Genomic DNA, 12,388 nt, shown 5'->3' on the forward strand with positions numbered 1-12,388 from the left:
ATGAATTATTGTTGTTATTGTCATCATTACTGTAGCATCCGAGTCTCTGTCAAGAAGTCTATATCAAACTATTGCTGAGCACTGACTTAATTGATGTGGTCATTACAAATTACAAATTATCCATTCATGTCCTTTCAATCAGTACCATTTCAATCCTGTTCTGGTTGTATTTGCACCTGCCTTAAGCTGTGGATTGCCTTTGCACCTACCTTAATGTAACAGGGATATGCCTTTGACAAACCTGGGCCTTCCTTCGAGGGAGGTCAAAATAATAGTAAAACAAATATGCCATTTGGTATCCACTTTTATCTACATAGTGCATAGCTAAATCATTTTATGACTGAGCCTTTGCATTAGCTGTGGAACCTAACATTTGGGTAATCTCAGGCAGGGTTACTCACATCGACCTGTCTCTGCAACACAGACAATGGCAGACACTAGCTTTGCTCAATGGCATGTTGTGGCAGGATACTCTGTATCATCAATTGAACGTACCAGTTGACTCGCTTAGCAATTAGCAATTACTCATTATTTATTGGGTGAATAATACTTGATAACTTGGCTATAGATGCATATACAATACCATTGAAGAATTTCACAGCACACAACCTTACCTACATAAAAACAACACTACAAAAAAACAACACATGGTTAGATTTAAAATAATGATGGAATCTATACTTAGAAATATAAATATAAATGCAAACACAGGGGTGTGAGGGGTGAGAGCAAATGTGGTGCTATACATGTATGCTTATGTCTTAGTTGGTGAAAACATTGGGGCAAGACAGCCAGCTTTGTTTGGAGGAGACAGAGCCAGCCGATTCAGAGTAGTTTGGAATGCTAATGGATGGCATTTCCATGGTGACACCTCAGTTCTACTTATTCTTCTGCACTAAGAAAATCAGGAGTGCGCCAGCATACAAATTTTACTACTGCTCATTCTTCACTGTCTCATTTAGCTATGCCTATCACTGAGCTAGGCAGTGATCTAGTAAATCAACTAGAGGGAATCTTTACATTTCACATTGACATTATCTAATAAAGTAATACATGAGGAGAATGTGGCATATTAATTGGTATTACTCATTTTGAGGCAGCACCTCTACTCCAGTTGTTTCTCCTTTTCTTACTGAAAATAGGGATAGAAGGAGGTGGGAGCTAGTCTCACTAAGTTAGACTCTCCATTAAATGGAGTTTGGATTTCAACCAGATTTCCTTTTTCTTCAAACAGGGAATTTAATGCATCGACATCGAAAACACATTCAGCTAACTCCAAGTTTTCATTTTGTGCAATGCATGCAAGGCAGGTTGTAAACATAGGGCAGGGTGGAATGGGAGGGGCACTTCCACTTTAGGGTGGTGGAGACTTGCTGACAACTTCCCATCCCCAGTGTTTACTTTATACGCCCCAGAATTGCAATCGAAAGATGAGATTCTTGGTTCAGAGCCCTTGCTACAGTCATTTTGAGATTTTAATTTTTTTCAAAAACTAGAATGACTGACTCTGATCTATTTGGAAATGGGGTTGACACCAATGATCCAGGGAGATACCTTTCTCACAAAATATCATCCATTACAGAAAATGTCTCCTTGTATTGAAGAGAGACCATAGGGATGAGGTCATGGTTAATGAAAGGCTGAGTGAGTTTCCAAAGGAAAACAACCTAGAGTGGCTGACTGATATAACCGTTGGTTTAAATAACTAACCATGCACCATCTCAATAAGCCACTCAGTAGTCCAGGTTCCATCTCCCTTTGTGGATAGATGACTGTTTCACTCTTCTTATCTTGTGGAATGATCCTAATGATAATTCTGACGCGCAAAGGGGTTTCACTGACTTTTCACATCAAAGCCTTCTTCGGGGGCCCCATCTTCTGTTGCTAGGCAACTGTATAAACACCTTGTTCACGCCTGACTGGTGCTCCTTTAAAGGGAATCTCACATCTCCTGGTTTTTCATCACTGTTGTTTCCACCTAGCTCCCTTTTCCACCAGGGCCATGTCTGTGTACAGTGCCTTCGGAAAGTATTCAGACCCCTTCACTTTTTCCACATTTGTTGTGTTATAGGTTCAATTTAAAATGGATTAAATTAAAAGAATTTGCCATCAATCCACCACAATACCCCAGAATGACAAAGTAAAAACACATTTTTAGAAATGTTTTATTTAATCCATTTTAAATTGAGTCTATAACACAACAAAATGTGGAAAAATTGAAGGGGTCTGAATACTTTCCGAAGGCACTGTATGTACTCATGTTAAAGGAAAGCCATTACAGAAAAACAAATTCAGTGTAATCAAGCTCACTGCACTGTATCAGCTTACCCAAGCATCTCTTGCAAAACATCCTCAAGGCAAATAATTCCATATCTTAGAAAAAGTAAACACAGTTAAAGAGAAACTGAAAGAGTGATGAAACAGCATAAAGGCACACTGTTGAAACTCTTTACTGGCTGGGAAATTGCGGGTATTTTATGTGTTTCAGTTACACTCGTATAAAGACGTTTTTCAAAATGCTATTGAAACTAGCCATGTCCCTGAATCTGTCGGCTTTAGCCAACTCGTCTCCATTGTCATGCCATAAAGTATGATGCATTTATGACATTGAAAAAGTAAGTCACGTTGACATGATGGGTTGTGGCATGTTATTTAAAGACAATAAACAAATATTCAGACAATCATTATTTTCAGTGAGCTATTATTGAGGGGGAAAAAGGAAAAAGAGGGATGAGGGTTAGTACAGTAAGAGAGAGTGGTGAAGCAGTGAAAGAGGAGGAGGAGAAAGCTACTGATAATGGGAGGCGAGAGGGAGTTAGAAAGCGAAGGCTTTGGTTACATCACAAGCAGCTACTTCAGGCCTTAATTAACATGAATCTAAATCAGTGTACTCCAGAGCGGCTTTGACCCACAAATAAAATGCCTACTTTAAAAACTTTTTAGATGCAGCTTATGCATACATACATATAAGAGTAACTGCATATTGATTTTGAAAATGTGTGGTTGGTTTTGTTCCATGAAACTGCTTGAAGCATAGGGTTTAGGGTACAGACAAACAGCACAGGGCTCTCTCGATATTTAAAGCCAAGGTTACTTATTTAGAGTCTTGAGACTTGTCTCCTCTGGCCAGGAGTCTGTTAATTATATTTGGCGGGGCCTCGTCCCAGATGAATCACACACTGTACTGTGCCGATGGCCTGTTGACCATGTCCACTACAGTATATGGGCCAAGTCTGCGCTCATTGTGCACTGGATGTGCACTGTCATAAAGGTAAAGACAAAAGCTGACAAAAGACAAAAGCTGCATTCAGTATGCAACAGACTTGGGCAAAACATATATTTTAAATGGTTTTAAAGATTTGAAAAACTTTTTAAACAAAAAGTCAATCAAGGAAAACTCATGTTTTTCATTCTTTTTGTATACTGAAATATGCATTTTCCCCATGTCTGGTATGCAGTGTGTGGTCATATTGTAGTCGCTGTGTGCTTGGTATGAAGGTGCACTGTGGTCATTGAGGGTTGAATCAATATTTTGTTTAGTATGAGCATTATGCCGATGCTGTGGTCTTTTAGGGTCTGTCCAAGATGATGTTGTGATGGTAACAATATTGAAAACATGACATTGTGCTTAGTAAAAGTAAAGTGCGGAGACAGTTTATCAACACAACAATCCTGAAACGTTTAGATTTATAGTTGTTGGGAGATAGCAACGTACGGTATAAGGTTACCGGAGTGCAGAATGCATCGTCCTTTCTCCACAGTCCGAAAGGAGGTTGCTATGATTTAACCTCTGAACAAATTGTTTACGGGCAGTTGCTTAGCATCTGAGTTGCTTTGACAAGCTGCAACATCATGCTTTCCGCATTGTAAACAAAGTGGTGGGTCAGCCAATTCACAACTGTGTAAGGCCATTTTGAACAGACACACATGTCCAACAAATAGTTTAGTTTGAATTGCCTTTGAAAAGGACATTGGACTTTGGCAGGTGTGTACATTAATTAAATGAACTGAAACATTGCTCTTCTAGCTTTGTCTGTTATATCACCTTTAACATATTCTGAATTAACCCTTCCCTGAAGGGATGAAGGGAGATTTCATGGATGGATGGATGGATGTAGGGATGAAGGAAGGTTGGTTGGATAGACAAATATAGGTTGGATAGGCAGATAAGTTAACTTTGGCTTGATGAATGGATGGACTGGTGAAAGCTGGGTGAATGAATGATGGATGGGTGAATGGTTGGGAGGATGGATGGATGATTGGATGGATGGAGTATAAATGGATGACAAGTCTGGATTGATAAATAAATAGATGGCTAAATTACCGGTTGAGTGAATGAACGTTGGGTGGGTGAGGGTTTCGATGGCTGGATCAGTGAATGGCGGTTGGATGGATGGATGAATTAATGTTGAATAGCTAGCTGGATAGATACATACCACTTAAACTTTATTATCTTCATACCAGAATGTGCAGATTTGGGGTTTTCTTTTACCTTGACTCTCAATCTCTAGCCATATTTTCAGTCTGAGGCACCGATGCTTTTCTGCTCTTATAGCAGTTAGATGAAGACAAGCTGTCCTGACATGTGCGGACAGAGACAAGCTGACTGGTTAAGGGGGCACAGGGGATTCAGGAAAAGACATGAGAGCTCTGATGACACTCGACAGCCCTGCCCGTTGGTAATGGACTGACCCTCAGAGGTCCACCTTAAGAGAGATCACGAAGAGAGATAGTGCTTCCCCAGACAGCTATGGGGGTTTGGTGTGTGTCTAAACCTGTGGACAAATGTAAGGTGTACTGACAGAGCCTGTGTGTGTGTTTGTTTGTGTGTGTGTGTGTGTGTGTGTGTGTGTGTGTGTGTGTGTGTGAACTTGTAAACACACATACGACACACTGACAGCTGCTGTCACTGTGTGTGTATGTGTACAGACTGTGCATTAGCCTGTGAATGTATACACTAATTACAGTGCATGTCTATATGTACTGTACTATATGTGACAGTGTGTAAACCCACAGACATTAGCGAGCAACACAGAAGTTTTGTCAAGTGGGTTATGGGAATAAAGAATATCTTACATCTCCTTAAAACACCCTAAACATTTATGTTGTATGGACAGACTTGATTCACTTAAACATGGTTCATCATTTCAGCAACGTTGTCAAGGTTCAATTCCCATTGCAATAAAAAACATTGGCCCTGATTTATGAAAGAGAAGTAGTCATAAGCAAAATATCATGTTTGATTGATCCAACATTTGTATGCCACAGATCTGAGCGTAGATGACTTCGCTTGGTTGATTAATCAGACTAGTGCACTGGGTCACATGCACACATCATGAAATTACCATATATGCACATCCACATGTCACCTTTTACGGGTAGACCACACCTACAAAAAAAAGTTGCACATCTATGCTCGTTTGTGGAATCGTTAACAGATGATAGCAAGATGTTAGCAAGATGATGAATTGTTAAACCAGGGTGCGTTCAGATTCTGTACCCTTCTCCTGAGATGTGCACTCATACACTCTCCCTCATGGATTTAAAACGAATGAACTTGTATAAGGAATATGGTGGAAACTCTTTTCTAGCCATGTTTGTACCAATCAGATTATTTTAAATGCACAAGGGGAAGTGCACAAGTGCAAACTTCTGGTTAAAAATTAGAAAATCTGAATGCACCCCGGTTTAACACGTGATCATCCCCAAGTATAGATCAGCTTTGAAATGGGAAGATAATAATTAAGTTCTTTCAGAAATGATTGCTTGCATAATGTCTTATCCTTTTTTATTTTATATTTAATCCCTACTACCCCCTCCCCTGATTGGAGGACATGAAGACTCCTATTTATTGTACTTCGTAAGGTACATGTAATATATATATATATATATATATATACAGTATATATCTGTCTATAGTTTCTTATTATTGCTTCTTATGGACTTATAAGTATATTGGTTAATTCATTATTAATTATATTTTTAGTTCCAACCTTCAGATGCCCACAGATGAACCCATCTTGATAATTAAGCATTCATCTGAGTTTGACAAGGCTACTTATGATGTAACATTGTAATTTTGAGCTCTGTAGAAATGAGGCATTGAGTGTAGGCTGAATATAGGTTACTGTAATATAGAGTATTGTAATAATATGATGTGCCAAGGATTATATGACACATGAAACAATGTAATTGTGACAATAAATGCAAACAGATTTGATAGAGATCTATACAAAGATATATTTGCAGAAAATAACCTATCAGTTTCTATTTTGAACAGCAACCCTCGCATTGCTTTTGACTTAAATAATATTAGTTTATTATGTATATACCCCAACCCAATATTTGTTTACAGTCAGCGCCACTTATTCACCCAAAACCGAGTGTTTACTCAAACTGATAGATCCCAAACTTCTTATGAAAATTAATATATATCACTTTACAATCAGATTTGTGGGTAGACTCGTTTGATTAATGTGGGTCCTTAAGAGGACAATATGGTTTATTTTAAATGGTCTCTAACTTTACATTTTACTTTCTGCTACCTAATCCATTCACGGCTAATATCTATGGAGTTCTAGGTGGGTCAATCCTATTGGTGTTTGCAGTTGACATCTATTCAAAAGCCAACACTGTCACTGATAAGGAGAGAGGCAGTCTGAGAATTAAGGGCCAGCAGAAGGAAGAAATTTCACACAGTGAAGTAAAACTGCTGATGCACTGTGCACAGCTTGCTGCTTTCATTTGAGCACATAGCCTACTCTGATATCGATTGTGAACGCTTCAGCAACACTAGGTATTTCAGCAGTGTTGGGGTATCAGCAGTGCTGGGGATTTCAGCAGTGTTAGGATTTTAGAAGCATTGGGATTTGGGCGCCAGATGTCCTGCTGACTCTCGTGTGTTGGCTTGGACTGCAGAGGCTGCCTAAGGGAGGTGTATGTGGTGGTGGTGTGTGTGTCTGGATGAGAGAGCTGGCTGGGTTGTGTTTGGGGATATAAGAGTTAAGGTGTGTGTGTGTGTGTGTGTGTGTGTGTATGTCTGGATGAGAGAGCTGTAGCTGGATTGTGTGTGTGTGTGTGTCTGTGTGAGAGAGAGAGAGAGAGAGAGAGAGAGAATAGTGTGTGTGTGTGTGTGTGTGTGTGTGTGTGTGTGTGTGTGTGTGTGTGTGTGTGTGTGTGTGTGTGTGTGTGCACGTGTGCATATGTAGGGATTAGAATGTTGAGGTATGGTGGGGTGAGGGATGTCTTGGTTGGCCACCTCTCTCTCATAGCTTCAGCTTTAGTGACGTGATTGGGCTGTGTCAACTGAATTTTCATACAAATCCCGTATTTGCAACTGAACTGCATAGACTACTACTAATAGTACATGATTTCTATGACATATTGGTTGTGTGCAAGGTATAGGATTCCATGAGAACAGCATTTCCTTTTTAAAACATGATTTGAGGCTATACATCATTTGTTTATGATATTACCACAAAAACAACTAATGGAGTAATCGGTCCTTATTATAATGGGTTAATACAGTTGTTCTACTCTATAATATTTGGAAGTCATATTAATCATTAACAAGGGGTATATTTAATTAGTAGAAAAATACAGAAAATTAAATGACAGCGCATGCCATAACAGTTTATGACAGTTGTCCAAATGAACATTGCAATCATGTGACAGATGTTCACCAATAATTGTCACACTTTTCACTACTTCAAAGCGAAGTTGATGTCTATTAACATGTTATGGCAGCTTTATATTTAGGCTGTGTCAGTGGCGTCTTTGAGTAAAGAAACAAAACATACAGTACTGTGCAACTGACCTGGATATTTTCGGGGATGATGTACTTTTGTCCTTAGTGATTCATCAAATTGAGCCTTTGGGCTACTGTGTAAGAATGCTGACTCAAGCCTTAATGTGTCTGCTCCATCCAGGACCATTCATTAAAGGTACATTACGCAAGCTCAATTACTAATTGTTTATCTCACATTTGGGGTTGAATTTAATGGAAATTGTGTGTGGTTCAATAATTATGGAAAGCATTTGTTCTTCTTTTGGCTCTAACTCCAAATGTTTGGATTTGAAATCAAACAATAATTTTGAGGTTTAACATTTGGATTTGAAATCAAACAATTATTTAGAGGTTTAAGTACAGATTGGCAAATTTTATTTGAGGACATTTGTATAAATATTGGTTTCACCATTTAGAAAAAACAATACTTTGTATACACAGTCCCCCTATTTCAGGGCACCAAAAGTATTTGGACAGATTCATATTATGATTATGATAAGCACTCATATTTAGTATTAGGCCGCATATGCTTTGCATTCAATAACTGAATGAACAGCAGTGCCAATGCAAAGCCTGATGCTTCGAGCCTAGTGAACAAGCCTGGTGAATTTCCACAGTTGGGCTTTCTAGTAGAAGGGTTTATGTTTTGAGTAATTTACAATTATGAAGGTTTGAATTAAGTTTTCAGCTATCTTACCAGGTGTCCGTTTTCAGCACAGCGACACAGCATGGCTAGTTAACTAGCTAACTTACTATGTATTATGCTTAACATTTAAGGTAGCTATCTCTATCTCTATGTGAGACACATTTAACACACATCATTGCCATCTCTATCAGGAAGTAGGTTGGCCATCTGAGGCGAAAACAGCAAAATACTAAACATGAGTGCTTTATTTTGAGATTATATGATTTTTCCAATCTTGTACCTTCTAAATTATGAAATCAATCTGAAAGATAATAACATTGAATTACAGCTGAAAATCTCTACTTTGACACGATATTAATTTCTTTGATTTGAAATCCAAATGGTTGGACGATAGAGCTATGCTATGCTTCCTCTTTCCAATACTTATGGAGGGCACTGTATATTGGACACTACGGCTATGCATCCTCCGCTTAAACTCTGGCAACCTAAACCCATTACCACCTGCAGACCATTCAGTTTTCATTGAATGCTGGATACAGATATTTCTGCATCCAGGCTAGCAAGGCCAGACAAGAATTGCAGTCCTGACCGCAGCCAGCGGTTGCCTCTCTCCTGTCAAGCGATGTGCTCCGCCGTTCCCATCGTAACCAGGGAAGTTAAACATTTGTTTATTGTCTCATTATCTTCTCTTGCAGGTTGAGTTTCTGCTGTTGTTACACATGTCGGTAAGGCCTACAGCCAGATGTACCGGTTGAGAAGATATCTTCAGTATGATCAATAGCTCATGTGGGTGTGTGGTATCAATTCAGTATCAAAAGGTCTTGGGGTTCTTTATATAGAGTTCTGAATGTCCGAGTTGGTTGGTGTTTTCTAGCTTCAACAATGTAACTGTGTGGGTTCTGGGTATTGCTCATGCTGGGTGTAGTTCAGTGGTAAATGACAGCACAAGCCTCTATTAAACAAGAAGGTGCTAACCAGCAGATAGCAGCGTGCTCTATTATGCTAGCACCAGTGTTTCAGCTATCTTCCTGGTTACCTCATCATGCTTGTAGGACTGAGGTATCATGTGACATTGACTGTTGTATTTGCCTACATTGTGCAATCATTCACTGTGTGTTGTAACAGTTACTAGGCTAAGAATGGCCTTAAATATCTTGTGCCAAAAGAGCCAAAATTGAGCCAAAATAGAGCCAAAATTGGGTATAGAGCCAAAATTTGTTTTTTATTAAGAAGACAAAAATCTTTAGATGTCAACTTTGGCTCAGTGACTTGGCAGACACAAGACACTTCACTCGAAATACTAAACAAAAAAGGGTGTCACAGGATAGAAAGTGTATGAACCACCATCTCTTATCGTTCTTATTCTTTTTCAAATGAGCAATGACTATGAAAAGAGAAACTCCAGTGGAAGAAAAAAAACGTAAACCCTTTCAGGGGTAGCCCATGAGACCCAGTCATTTTATAAAACAAGCATGTGTTGTGTGCACATCAAGGCAAATCAAATAGTTGTTAAGGTGGACCTGCTTTCATTAAGCCATCACTAAAACCATTTCCCATACACCCTCACTCACCTTATCTGTTTTTTTGTGAGAGGGTGAAAACCCATTCACCTGGCAACCACTGCCGCTTAGATTAACACATATTTTACTTGTCTGCTCCGCAAAATAATTTCCTCTGGCAAGCCGGCTACAATATTTTACTTACCTGGATGTCACCATTATCAACGGAAGCTTGCATTACCGACCCTGCCTTCTTGATTGGGGGTGTAATAACTTCACAAGGCTTCCTGTCTAGCCTAGGTCTATTACATAGTTTCACAAAATAGTTTTAAAAAAATTGATCTACAGTACTATAACCAATGACTGAAAAAAAAAAAGTTGACTGTCGTTGAAAAAGTCAACTCTTTAAGAAATGTGTAACTTCTCACAATAATAATCACTAGGTGGTTACTGAAGGATGGGCTCTCTACAGAACCTCACGCTAAGCGCTTTTGATTACTTCATCAATATTCCTTATGCTTGCAATGTCAACAGAAATGTCAAAAATATTTTAAACAGTTTTAAAGGTATCAAAACAACTAACTGGGCCTAGAAAAAAATATGTTCAGATCAAGAGAATTAATTAGCCTGTGTGCTCAGTTTTATTTGAAAATACAGTGGAATTGGTCACAGTGACTTGTAATATTTACCCTGTACCCCTATTTACCAACTAACTAATCTCGGATCCCAGAACCTCATCACAGGGAGTAAAAAGTGCTGTCGGAAGTTGTAAAATTTGGTTGAAATCCCCGCTTCCATTTGAAATACAATCTAGTGAAATTCTCCGCATACACCACCTCCCATCAGCACTTTTCGGTGGGTGTGCATTATCAGACTACCTATTTAAATGGTGTCTGACTTAGTGGGACTACCTTCTAACCAACATGTTGTGGAATTCAAATTTGTTCTGGTTTAATAACTGCAGATTTGTATGTACTACAATATACAAATATATTTGCTGTACTGAATTGCTCTTTAAGAAATAAAACGTATTAAAAAAATAATACAGACAGCGCATGCCATAATAAATAACTCTGTCTCTGTGATTTTGACAATATCAACACGAATAAGCAAAAAATAAAATCCAGTTAAAGTCCTGAAATAAGATTGGACATTTTTGTGCCACACCTTTTAATATACCAAATTTTGTACAACACAGTAAAATATCCCACTACACTACATATTTACTAACAATAGAAATGTCTTAGCATCGTGCTCTCCCCTCACTCCCTGCTGAAACATAGAGAAAAACAGTACAAGAAAAAGTGATGTGAACATGTCAAACATCTCAAGATTTGATCAAATGGAGTGAGACCGTCTTGTCCATAATAAATATTCTCTTAATCATACAAAATACAAAGAAGTAACAACAGATTTGTGGCAAGCTTTCATTTCGACAGATGCTGAATCATCAGAATCATTCTTCAGAACAGACGATAAATTATACATTACCTAGAGATAGATAGCAAGGCTTTTGTACTGTTCACAGTGATTGATGATATGAGTGAATATCAACACACTGATTGGAGTGGACTGAATACATTAGACTTGATATGACACAATTTGCACTTATATGCGTGGGTCCTTTGATCTATATAAGAGCAGAGGGGCTACATTGCATATAAAATGGGAACGAAAGGAAAACACAGTGTCAATAAAATGTGAACATGTAAATAAACACATATAAACACAAGGTTTTGTTGTCTATGATAAATATGAATAGTCGGACAACATTATACGGACATACAGTCCTGCGAACACTCATACATTATGTCATGTCCAGTCACTGACCTCTGTCAAAGGGTCTTTGAGCCCATGTTTAGTTTCTTAAGTGAAATGTTCAATATGGAAAGCCCAAGTACAGCTACAGTATGAACAGTGTTCCTCCATCTACCCCTGACCCGAGGTGAGTGGAGCTGTGTAGTAGTTCTGTAGGAACAGCACTCACGTATGTACGTTTGTGTTCACTCTGTGTGTCATAAAATCAGAGGTGGATTGCAGTGGGCCTGTGTGGGTCCAGGATTTTGTTAGACTTTGATTAGTTATTAATTAATATATTATTAATATATTATTAGTAGTATTGTTGATGCTGGTATTACGATTAGTACATTTACTTTACTATTTTACTGGTTGGGGTGGAGGGAGGGATAACTTAGATGTATATTTTGTAGACACATTGTAATACTACTTTACTTTGAATTCCCTATCTTTAATAAAAAAATATTTTATACAGTATTATAAAAAAAAAAATACTTTGATTAGTTGAATGAGGTATGTTTTACTGCATGGTTGGATTGAAAGCCTGGGCCCACATTGGTCCTCTCTGCAGATAAGATGAGACATCCATGTTTAAAAATGGTGCAACATAATTATTTTGGTCAGTGTGTTTCAAAGTACCTCTCATACATTTGATTAGAA

This window comes from Argentina silus, assembly GCF_951799395.1.
Source record: "Argentina silus genome assembly, chromosome: 13".
Lineage (NCBI taxonomy): Eukaryota > Metazoa > Chordata > Actinopteri > Argentiniformes > Argentinidae > Argentina > Argentina silus.